Below are 12,364 nucleotides of genomic sequence, written 5' to 3' on the forward strand. Positions count from 1 at the left end.
TGGGTAATTTCAAGTTAATGGATGCAGTTTTTAAATAAAAAATGAATAAATAAATCTGGCCTTGCAAGTGGATATATTTGATCATTTTGTACACAAAAAATGTTGGTCATAATGCTTTTTAAAATTCATCTTATTTATATAAATACTAGCTGTGTTACCCAGAATTGCCAGGGAAATTTAAGTCAGTGAGCCACCGTTCTGATACATCTGATTAACTAATGGCACTAGAATGGAGGAGTTCAAGTATCGCGGGGTCTTGTTCACGAGTGAGGGAAGAATGGAGCGTGAGATCGACAGGCGGATCGGTGCGGCATCCGCAGTAATGCGGGCTCTGCATCGGTCTGTTGTGGTGAAAAAGGAGCTGAGCCGCAAGGCAAAGCTCTCAATTTACCAGTCGATCTATGTTCCTACCCTCACCAATGGTCATGAGCTATGGATAGTGACCGAAAGAACGAGATCGCGAATACAAGCGGCTAAAATGAGTTTCCTCCGCAGGGTGTCTGGGCTTTCCCTTAAAGATAGGGTGAGAAACTCAGTCATCCGGGAGGGGCTCAGAGTAGAGCCGCTGCTCCTCCGCATCGAGAGGAGTCAGATGAGGTGGCTCGGGCATCTGATCAGGATGCCTCCCTGGTGAGGTGTTCCGGGCACGTCTAACCGGGAGGAGGCCTCGGGGAAGACCCAGGACACGTTGGATGGACTATGTCTCTCGACTGGCCTGGGAACGTCTTGGGATTCTCCCGGAAGAGCTAGAAGAAGTGGCCGGGGAGAGGGAAGTCTGGGCATCTCTGCTCAAGCTGCTGCCCCCGCGACCCGACCTCGGATAAGCGGGAGACAATGGATGGATGGATGGACTAGAATTACCAAGTACTTTTCTGTATTTAATAATATTTTTTTTAAATGGGTGCTAATAGTATTAGTTCAGGTGAGGTGCTTACTTTTGAACATGCTATTTACAGACCTTGGGTATGTTGGTGTGAAAGAGATGGCAGCAAGACACTGTATTAAAGCTGTATTTGGTGATGTTGCAAAAGAAATTTAAAGTTGACTCCTTAAAAGTTAAAAAATTTTAAAAACTTAAAAAAAAAAAAAATCAACTTTCTACTGGCATCAAAGCCTAAAACTAGGACTGCTTTAGTATACAGTGGGTTTCAATAAGCATCTAACAATAACAACAAAAAGTGACTAATTACTTTTACTCGTTTAATGCACTGTCCTGCACTCCTCTTGTCACATTCTGAAAATCTGCATCAGATATAGAAAAACATTGTGATTCATTATGTTCAATCGATTGTCTGGCCCCATTGGTTAATTTGAGTGTTTTTTTAATACTTCATTTCCTGATTTGCTTTTTTAACTTCAAAACCACTTAGCACTGATTGTTGTTTAGTATGGCAAACTTAATGATAATATCCAAGTGGAGGACAATGTTGCTTTTTTTCCCCTCAAAAATGCAACGCTATACACTGATAAAAGAAAGTAGTGTAATCAGTTTGCCTCGTTTATTGTAACCTGTGACATAAAAACCGGTCCGGCAAAGCATTTGACAATGCTGTACGATATTTTTTTTTCCCCATTTCTAAATGCATATGTTTCACCAAAGACCCCCCCTGCTCTTCTAAGCTTGTTCAATTCATGAGGTAGGAGCACCCCCTCTCTTCAGATACTGACTATGGGTAGTCATAGAACTTAAAAAGGTAAAACCGAGTCCCAAGGCCATAAAGGTTGAGAAACTTTTTTTTTTTTTTTTTTTAACCCCTTAAATATTAATACAGAGAAATGTCCTATATTGGTGGATACCCACTGCCCTTGATGTACCATTATGCCAAATTTAATCTTTTTATCTAAATGGGATATTATGTATAGGGTATCATGGTGGCAAAACAATGTAGTGAAGTGTCGCAGTATGTAGACCCAGGTTAGACTGCCCTGCTCCTCCTTTTTGTTCCATTACCATACGCCAAGGGTTGGTGACCTCATGAATGTGGTACAGTCTTTTGCTCTTTTCTCACACCTAATTTATTGTCTGCACAATTTGCTAATCCTTGAATATGGTTTGGTCAGCCCAGCATTTTGAAAATCGCAGGATGTTGACCCTCAACTCTTCTTTGCATGTATGCCCTCTGAACTGAATCTTTAATACTGGGTATACAGTATTTCTGAAATAGCATAGAAGGGTCTGGAATGATTTTAATATCTTAATGTGCCTGTTTACTAAATTCTTGTACTATGAGTTGTCAATGGTTTTCTGAAAACTTCCCTACATTGAATTAAGACAGTATTCAGACCCCTATTTAATACTTACTCCATGCTTTATTGTGTGTAGGTTTAACTTTAAATTGATAATTTTGCCATGTTTGTCCATCAGTCAACACCTAATAACCCATAATGTCAGAGTGAAACCATGTTTTCAGGAATTTTTTGCAAAATTATTAAAAATCAAAGATTGAAATCTCCCCTTCATACAAGCACTCAGACCCTGTGCTGTATCACTCCAAAATAGTGTCCTGAATTTTTAATTATGCTTCAGCTTTATCTGAAACTTGATTGGAGTCCACCTCTGACAAACTGAAGTGATTGGACATTGTTTAGAAAGGCACACACCTGTGTATATAAGGTCTCATAATTCACACCACATGTCAGGACAACAACCAAGCCATGAAGTCCAAGGAACTCCCTGTTTGACTATGCTTTCGGATTTTGGTGAGGCATAGATCAGTGTGAAGGTATAAAACCTTTTCTAAGGCTTTGGTTGTTCTCAAGAGCACAGTGGCCTCAATTATTGTGAAATGGAAGAAATTTGGGAGCACTGGGACTCTTCTTGCCATTTTGCTAAACTGAGTAACTGGGCAAGCAGGACCTTGGTCATTCTAACAGAGCTTCAGAAATCCTCTGCTAAGGTGGGACAGTCTGTCAGAAGGATAACCACCTCTGCAGTACTCCATCAATTGAGAGTTTCTGCTAGAGTAGCTAGATAGAAGACTCTTTAGTAAAAGGCATATGATAATTTAAAGTAATCTAAGAGCATGAGGAAAAATATAGGGTGGTGCAGGGAAACGGAAAATTTTCAATTGATGTTCAATTTACGAATAAACACATTACAAAATACATTTAATGATGTATTGCACAGGATATGCAATTAATGATAATCACTATAAATTCAATATTCATTTTATGTTCTGAAGAAAACATCATGAAGGTGGTGTCCATTTCTCCGTACACATTCTGTCAGCCTGTTGTGGAAATTCTGCATTTTTCGTGACGTAACATGTCAAGAGGAATGCCCACGAGTTGCAGGATGTTTGCGGTACACTTGGCTTTTAAGATGTCCCCACAGAAAAAAAAAACGCAAACCGTCCGATCTGGGGATCTCAGAGACCATGGAATGTCACTGTTGGGTGAAATGATGCGCCTTCCAAACAATCGTTGCCATCGATTGTCAGGCAGTATGCAAAGTGGCTCCACCTGGGGACTTTTTTTTTTTTTTTTTTAAGGCTGAGCCAGTTACTTTGAAATTATGCACCCATGTTGTAACTGCATGAGCAGATGTGACACAATCACAAACTGGTTATGACGCCGAAATTCCCTTTCATAGCAGTCACCATTCTTATAAGAGGCTTTGACAGTGAATGCTCGTTGCGCACCACTTCACTGGCCGCTCCACAACCCCAAGGGGTTCTAAATGAGGATGCATTTGTCCCAAACAACTGGTGATGCCTCAGGGTCACCAACACCTAGTTCCAGAATTTCCCATTTCCCTGTGCCACCCTGTATTATGTGGTCTGATGAGCAAAAAAATAGAACTACAAGCACTATGTTTGGCAAAGACCAGGCACCTCTCATTAACTGTTTAACACCATCCTTATAATGAAGCATGGTGGTGGCAGCATCATGCTATAATGGGGCATCTCAATGGCAGGCACATGGAGACTGGTCAGAATTCTGAGGGAAAGATGAAAGCAGGGAAATGCAGAGAGGTCCTTGAAGAAAATGTGGCCCAGAGCTCGCGTGACCTCAGACTGAGGTGACAGTTCACTGTTCATTGCAACAGAGACCTGAACCATACACCCAAGACAATGCTGGATTAGCTTTTGGACAGGTCTCTGACTATCCTTGGGTGGCCTAGTCAAAGCTCTGACTTCAGCCCCATAGACCAATCCTATCCAATCGAACAGATCTTGAAAGGATCTGTCAGAAAGTATGGGATAAACTGCCCAAATTCAGCTATGCAAAGCTTGTAGAGACTTACCCAAGAAGACACAAAGCTCTACTTTGGTGCCAGAGGGGCTTCTACAAAGTAATAGATTAAGGGTCTGAATACTTGCATGAATTTTTAATAAATTTGCAAACCTTCCTGAAAACATGTCTTCAGTTTGTCATTATGGGATATTTACTGTAGAGTGATGTGCCGAAATTGCAAATTCATCCATTTAAAATTAAATCTACAGCACAACAGTGCAGAAAGTGATGTGGTCTGAATACTCTGAGGCCACAGTATATGCCAGTATTTCAAAGTCACACTGTAAAACAAATAATGTTAAAAGTACTGGCAGTTGTGGTTGCCAGAATTTTACTGTGAAAAGGTGACAACATTTTAGGACTATGGTATAACTTTATACTAAATAACTGTTTTTTCTTTATACTATAACACATTCCAGTAGAAGTGAATGTTTAACCATAACCTGATATCCATGCACTGAAATAAAGACGCAAATCAATAAACCATTAGAAAATACTGTCAGGATCAAACTCCAGTACACAGTTTGCATCAGTTAAGTAACAACAACCAATAACAAACAGGTATCATTTAATTATGTACATTGAAAAGAAATCAATGTTTCAGAAAGTTATGGCACATTGTCTGGTGGAGAAGTAAAGTTTACTTTTGTGGTGTATGGTGTCCTACAGGTGTGCCAGCTTATCGGATATAACCCATCATAAATCAGCTTCCATAACCTCAAAAAACCTTCAGGGAAAAATAAGATTTTTTTTTCCTTTTTGTGTGCAAAGGTGTGCAGTTCACCAGGAACAATACGGTAAAAGGGGGCGTTTCCTTATGGAAATATCGTAACTTCGATGTTACTGAAACCGTGCTTTACTGTTTTACATTTTATAGTTGTTCACCATCGCTATTTAACAGTTTTTCACTGTAAAATTAACAGTCGTGTATCAGTAAATGCTATGTAGCATATTTTGAAGGTAGAAAAATATTGATTTTACATAACTTGGCTCTAAAAAATAATGAAATGTATTGTTTAAGATATATAGTTCAGTAGAACATAAAGTAAATTTCTTTTTTTTTTCCCTTTCACTATTTGCAGTATTTTTACCATTAAATTTACTGTCATTTTTTTTTTACAGTGCATCTTTTCACATGTATCTGACTCCTTTATATTTAGGCTTCAGTCACAAGCTTCAATTTAGTCTCTTCAGTTTTTCATGAGGTGACTGTTATGTGTCAGTCAGTTGTAAATCTTTGCTTTTTTTAAATTTTTTTATTTCCTTCAATCCTGCCCACATTTTTGGTGATGAAGAAGCCCACATAATTAAATTAACTTACTACTTCAAATTCTTCTCTTGTGTGTCCATATAATGTATGTATGTATTTACTTTTTCCAGTTTTGTGCCCACTACTGTCCTAACAGGATCTTCTCACTTCTCAGCCCTCTGTTTAGTGAAGCAGGTTTAGAAAATGGTCTGTTGTTTGCAGTTTGCCACCTTAGCTGTGCAGTCAACAGAAATACAGTTTAAGGTATGCAGTGACTTACTTGACGTTAAGTGGTCCATATCTTAATAGGAAGTGAGCTTATGTCAAAGGGACAAAATGGAATCGGGAAGTAAAAAGTTCCCTGGAAGATCCCAAATATACATTTAGAATTAGTTCAGATTGTAGCAGACAGATAAATGACCAACTGTGGACAAATAAACTTTACCATTTGATTTACATTTGTGCCACTGTGCATGCAAACATTTTCTGCAGCTGGTTTGACAAGGTGCCAATTGTGTGTTTACTTGCACAATATTGATTTATGTAATGACTGGGATGAAACGGTCTCCAATGCAATAACCTTTTTAAGTACAAATAATACGATGCTAACACACCCACCTCTTCCTGAAAAACCTAAAACAGAAAGACTAGAGAAAGGATTTGATACAATTGGAACTGCAAAAATTGTCACTCACCCCAGCTGAAAAACTGCTGCACAGAATACATAAAATCTGACTCTTTCCCAGCAATAAATCACAACAATTTAAAGAAATAAAATTATAAGCATTTCACCCACCATTTCCTGCCCTCAAATTGAGTCATTTATAAAAAAAATTACTTCTGCCGTTTCTCAAGTTTTGTCTTTTTCTGCTTTCTTGTAATACAAACCTATACATTCAGAATTCAATGATGCACCTTTTCTCACTCATATGCTGCTTTATAGTCTTCTGGACATTAAGGTGGTATCATTCTTTAAAAACTTTAAACTAATCACATGATGAGAAGATTAGTTTAAGAAGTATCTGGATGAGATTTTTGGACTGCTTAGCTGTTAGCTAAAAGTACAAGTTTGATGGACTGAGTGGATTCTTCTTGTTTGTCGAGTTGTTATGATGCATGGCATTTTTTTTGTATATCAGTAATAGTTAAGAGCATAAGAAATACAGTATTATACATAATAGAAAACTGGTCCGTTTATCAAGTTTGTTTTGTTTCTGGTTTTGCCACATTGCTGTTTACTATGTGGGTGCAACCGTGGAGAGTTGTTTTTTGGAGATATTCATAGTTAGGCTGTTATCATATGAAAATAAATCACTTGACAAACCAGGACAGTATTAAGTGTATTAAAGTTGTTTGGTTATCTAATAGCTCAATTGTCTTAATGCCTCATTTTAGATGCTTTCTAAACCTGTTACGGTTTTTGTTTCAATTAAATATTTCCTTAGTTTGTTTACGTGTTCCACGACCCTCATTGTTGTTATAAAAAATAAATAAAAATGATAGTCTCCTGGATGTACTTCCTCTTAATTTCCACAGGTGATTTTGAATATTCCATGTTTACTGACAGAATTCTAGTGGACCACAAACATTGATGCCTGTGGTGATTATGGAATACAAATCCATAACTGACTGGCCTTATTGCTTCACAAAAAGTTACATTATTCCAAAGACAGGATATTTCAGGGAGGTTAGCAGCTGGTGACTTGATGACTACACAAAAGGTCTCAAGGGTAAGGAGAGAATAGCAGAGTGTTTGCTGATGGACGTAGTACCAACCAAGTAAACAACTTACAGCCTGCAACGGCACAGCTTCAATTAAAGTATTGATGTACAAAGATGGGCCACAAGAAGACCTTATTGTTTTTAAATGGCCCACTGACCTAGTAATCTGTCCACCTCACAAAACTCAAAATGCAGGTTTTACCTCAAACAGACCTCATGATTCTATTGAAAACTACTATCCAAACTTGAGAAGAGGCTGTTGTTCTGCACAGGCCCAGCAAAAGGGGGCAGAGCTCAAATTAAAAAAAAAAAAAAAAACTAAACATAGGAAGAGGGGAACTATTAAGATCCCTGGCCCATGAAAAAAAATATGTGCTTTTATGTTGAAAAGATTTATTTATAAAAAGTATTGAAAAATCTTACCGGAACAAGGTTAAAATAAACTTTAAAAAGATATACCTAACAAAAGGCACACAAAAGCAAAAAAAAAAAAAAGCCAGGCCACAATCTGAAGTCATATCCTTTAAACACGGCAAAATTCCAGAATATCAGAGGAAATACACTTAGAATTTGGAATCCAAATTAATAAAAAACAGCTGAACGAGGGAGTTTTTAGCAATTTTCAAGCACTCTGTAATGGCTAAAAGCAGTCTCTCAGCTGCAATGTTAGAGGTGCAGCCGACTCCTCGGGTTCTGCACAAGCCATATAACTTTAAAGACCAAATCATATTAACATAAAACAAGTTATAAATAATATTTAATTTGCAATATATGAAAATAACAACAACATCGAAAACAAAATCTGCATAGTATTATATATAACGGATAACAAAAATATTAAACAGGAAATCCATTCTTAAGCAAGGGATGAATCCCTTGGCTGTACCATCATCATCCTGTTAACTTGAAAAAGTACTGTATATGCAGCTTGGAATTGTGCTCTCAATGTGAACTATTACTGGATTTTCCGAGTGCTTCACTTTCACACAGGTAGTTGCCACTGTACTCAGACATGTTTCCATGTGGGATAGACACACAGAGAGAAAGATTCTGAGGTTAATAGATATAGAAAATAGGATGAAATGTGAGCTCCAGCTCCTTTGTCAGTTTTGACCTTCTGAAATGCCCTGTTCATACCTTATTCACAGAACTGTACCCCCAACCCATCTTTGAGTGGCAACAACCCATTGGGCAGGGAAAGGGAACACATACTTCTGCCAGGATGTGTGTAGGTTAAAGAAAGAAGGCAGAGACTCTCATTGAAAAATTGTAAATTGGAGACCAATGCAGCCTGTAATGCATGGCTTGCTCTCAGTGATGCTGAAGAGTGCTACTAGAATAGCAGAGGGGAACCAAATTTACTAATATCTTGATACCGATGGTATTCACATTTTTGAGGAACACTGATTTAATCTCAAGACGACATGCTTCTGTCATTCTTGCTGTTAAAAAACCACAAATGCATCACTGACCTGTGACAGGGTCGTGAACTGTATCACAGATTTGCGTTTACTTAAATTTATATGATGAAACCATCATTTTTTTCATTTCACATATTGCATTGAAGTTCATCTGTGTGCTGAAAGTGGCTGTTTGTGTGACGTGGGTAATAAGTACAAGGTGACATGAGGTTTTGAGTGCAACCTGCCTATCCATGTATGATGCCATTTGCTTACTTAAGATATGCATATTCTATCTGATACTATTCTTCATAGCTGATTTATTGTATAATCCATAGTTCCAGAGAAGGAATTCAACATTCAATCAACACTGGAGCATTACCATGACCCTCTTAAAACTGAGTAATGAGGAGTCATGTTATTACCTCCAAGTGAATGGATTATGTGGATCCTATCAGCCCCCAACCATAGGCTGCAGGCTTTGGCCTATACTGATTCAAAAAAGTCCACAAATGTCTTATAAGGAAGAGAGGAACTGCAAAATTCTGGCTTGTAGAGACAACCTAAATAATGTAGCTTTATAACTTGAGAATTTATTAGCAAAAATCAGGAAAGAACAAAAAGCTCTAAATGGCAATCCAAGGCCAACAGGTCCCAAAACACAATCCCAAGGGAAATCCAAGAACAAGCAAAGAAATATCCCTCAAAAAAGCAGAAGCAACAAGAAAAGCATTCTTCTCAAATGACCCCTGCAACTTTCAATAAACCAATGTAGGAACCCTTTCATTGAACTCCATACAAAGGCAGGACTCGAGGACGAAACAGCAGTGACGTCAGGGTGGCCCTGCCTCCTGAGGTACCAATTACAAAACACAAGAAATAGCAGAACATTGAAAGACATAGTACACAAAAAATAATATATAAAGAAATAACGTAAAAACATTAGAAATGTTAATTAAGAAGAATAACAGGCAAACAGAAGATACACATAAGTTAGGTATTAAGTAGCAGAAACATAACACTATGCAGCTTTCTTCCTTTGTGACCTTCCATCAATTTTTTTTTTTTTTAATCAGAATTTTAAATAATTAACTTATTTGTCTGTTATAATAAAAGCCATATTGCATCATTTACTTTACAAAAAATCTCTGTCTTTTTAACCATTTATTTATCCATTATCAAATTAACTTTACTGAGTTCAAGTTGGCTGCGTTTGCAGCTACCAGGGCAGCACTGAGGCACTATAAAGTTACAAACCCCAGTCACTATTTCACAATTGTTGACACCATGCCAATTAACCCAACATACTTATGTTTTAAATGAATAAATAAAATTGCAGTATGTTGCAAAAAAAAAACCCATAGTATCTAAAGGTGAGAGGCAGTAGTGCTAACCACTGCACCACAGTGCTGCTTCTCAGCTAACTCTTAGTTGGTTAAATATGGCAACACAATATGTAGCGATAGTTGATTTAATTTTCTTTTAAATGAGTTGTCTTGTTTCCTTTTACATATATTTTTCTTAATCTCGCACCATTTTGGCAATTCCCAACTTTTACAGAATATGACACTCACCCAATAACTGACCAAATAACCCATAATGCTTTTCAGCTGCTATGTTCTCTTGTCAGTGGGTGGCTGAGTTGGGGGTAGAATGCTTTGTGTTTTCCTTCCTCCTCCTCCACAGCCTCCATAATCTAAATTATTTAGTCTGGAAAACGAGCTGACTTGGCTGGTTGTACAACTTTCAGGAAGCCTTTCCGTCAGAACTGTAAAATTATTCAGCTGCATACAGCCGAGAATGCATATATGATCTGAGTTAAAGAAAAATCAAATCAGTTTGTTTGTCCGAAGTCAAAGGTGTGTCTCAGGTCAAAATCGGAAGATGGCACTTAAAATATAATTTGGATTGATGCATCCTTTGGGCAGTCAAAGAGATTTAGGCACAAACTGTTTCTTTTGTTTGTATGAATGCAGATTCTTTTCAGCTGTCCTACAGAGAATCCTTATGTGTGCCCCTCAGAAGGACAGAAGAAGACAGATAGATATTTACCTCTGGAAGCTTTCATAGCCTTAAGACCAACATGCAATAAATATTCTCTTCTGTTCAATCTAAGACATTGACACCCACAGACTTTAAATTTACAGTATGTTTATATGTTAAGCATGGTGGTAACCAAATGAACTTAGAAATCTTTCTTGGAATATAAATGAATAAAAATGCACCAAGGCATGTATATGAGCACTGATTAAGGTATAAGAATACTTACAACTAAACTCCACTTGCTAAGCAAATTAAATTACAGTAATATTTCATATTTGACTGATGACATTATCCAAATGAACTTACATGATTGTGACACTTTATGACTTTACCATTGTTGTGCCATCAAAGCTGATCTTCAAACGCCTCAACCATGACACTTCGTTTCACTCTGTGCAACTTGATTTATAATACTTACCCAGTAAATATGCACACAGTGGCCCCCTGTGGGCAGAGCATGGCAAGTATGAGCTTTGGAAAACCCAATTAAATACTGCACTGGCCCATTGTGGGGGCTGCTACAATTGGCTACTTAATAAAGTTTCCCTAGTGGCCTAAATTGATTAATTAATTAAGTAAAAAACAGCTGAACACTAAAAAAAAGATTCTAGGAAAGGAACAGTAAGGGCTGGCATAGTGGTAGCGCAGCTGCCTCACAGTAAAGAGAACAGGGTTCCTGGGTCCTCCTTGCATGGAGTTTGCATGTTTTCCCCAGGTCCATGTTAGTTTCAACCAGGTGCTCTGCATTCCTCCCACAGTCCAAAACCATTCAGGTTTGGGGGACTGGTGGTGATAAATTGGATCTATGCTCTGTGTGTAAGTGTGTTCACTGTGTGATGGTATGGTGCCCTGTCCAGGGGTTTTTCCTGCCTATGCCCATTGCTTGTAAGTAAGGCGTGCTGAGAGCTCCAGGTGCCCGGCAACCTTACCCTGGATAAGCATGTTTGAAAAATGTATAGATGGAGTGTTTCAAGTTCACAGCCAAATTTGGGCTCTCTATCTGTTTGCCCACACTGGACGAGTGGTTTGGGACCAACATTGCCCAGATGTGCAAATCCCAATTGGGCCATTGTTGACTGCCCATGCATATTGCCAGTATGTTTACCTACACTGGCTGAATGTTAGTATGTTTAATGGGTAACTTCCAGACCCAAGCATATTTGGTTGAGCTGCATCACATCTTTCATGCTGACCTTCCACACAGGCAACCCACTTCCAGGTGTGCTGAGCGGGGGGCTCAGAAGGGGGTTCTGTACTCTGTGTTCACCTGTGAATCATCTGAATCATTACATTTGTCTGATATGCCTGATCACCAACTGTGATGGGCCAGCTTAGAGCAGGAGTGCCAATCTCTGATCATTGGAGGGCCTCAGTGGCCTCGGGTTTTCTTTCCTACCACTTTCTTAGTCATTAACCAATTTCTGTTGCTAATTTATTTAATTTGTCTTTATTTTAATTGACTTTTTTTTTTAAGAGTTAGTCCTCTGAATTGCTTCTTTTTTCCCTAAATGGTAGTCAAACAAAAATGAGATGGCCTCAAACTCCAACCAGTTTTTTAATTGAAAACATTCTTGTTAATTAAACCTGAAATTAAATTCCTCTCATTCTGCCACAGCAGACATGATTTTTTTTTCTAAGAACATCAAAATGTTTTGTGGACTTGAGCAAATCAACATGACTACAATCTCCACCTTGCTTTATTTTCAAATATTTT

Source organism: Erpetoichthys calabaricus, chromosome 2 (assembly GCF_900747795.2).
Source record: "Erpetoichthys calabaricus chromosome 2, fErpCal1.3, whole genome shotgun sequence".
In the NCBI taxonomy this organism is placed as follows: domain Eukaryota; kingdom Metazoa; phylum Chordata; class Cladistia; order Polypteriformes; family Polypteridae; genus Erpetoichthys; species Erpetoichthys calabaricus.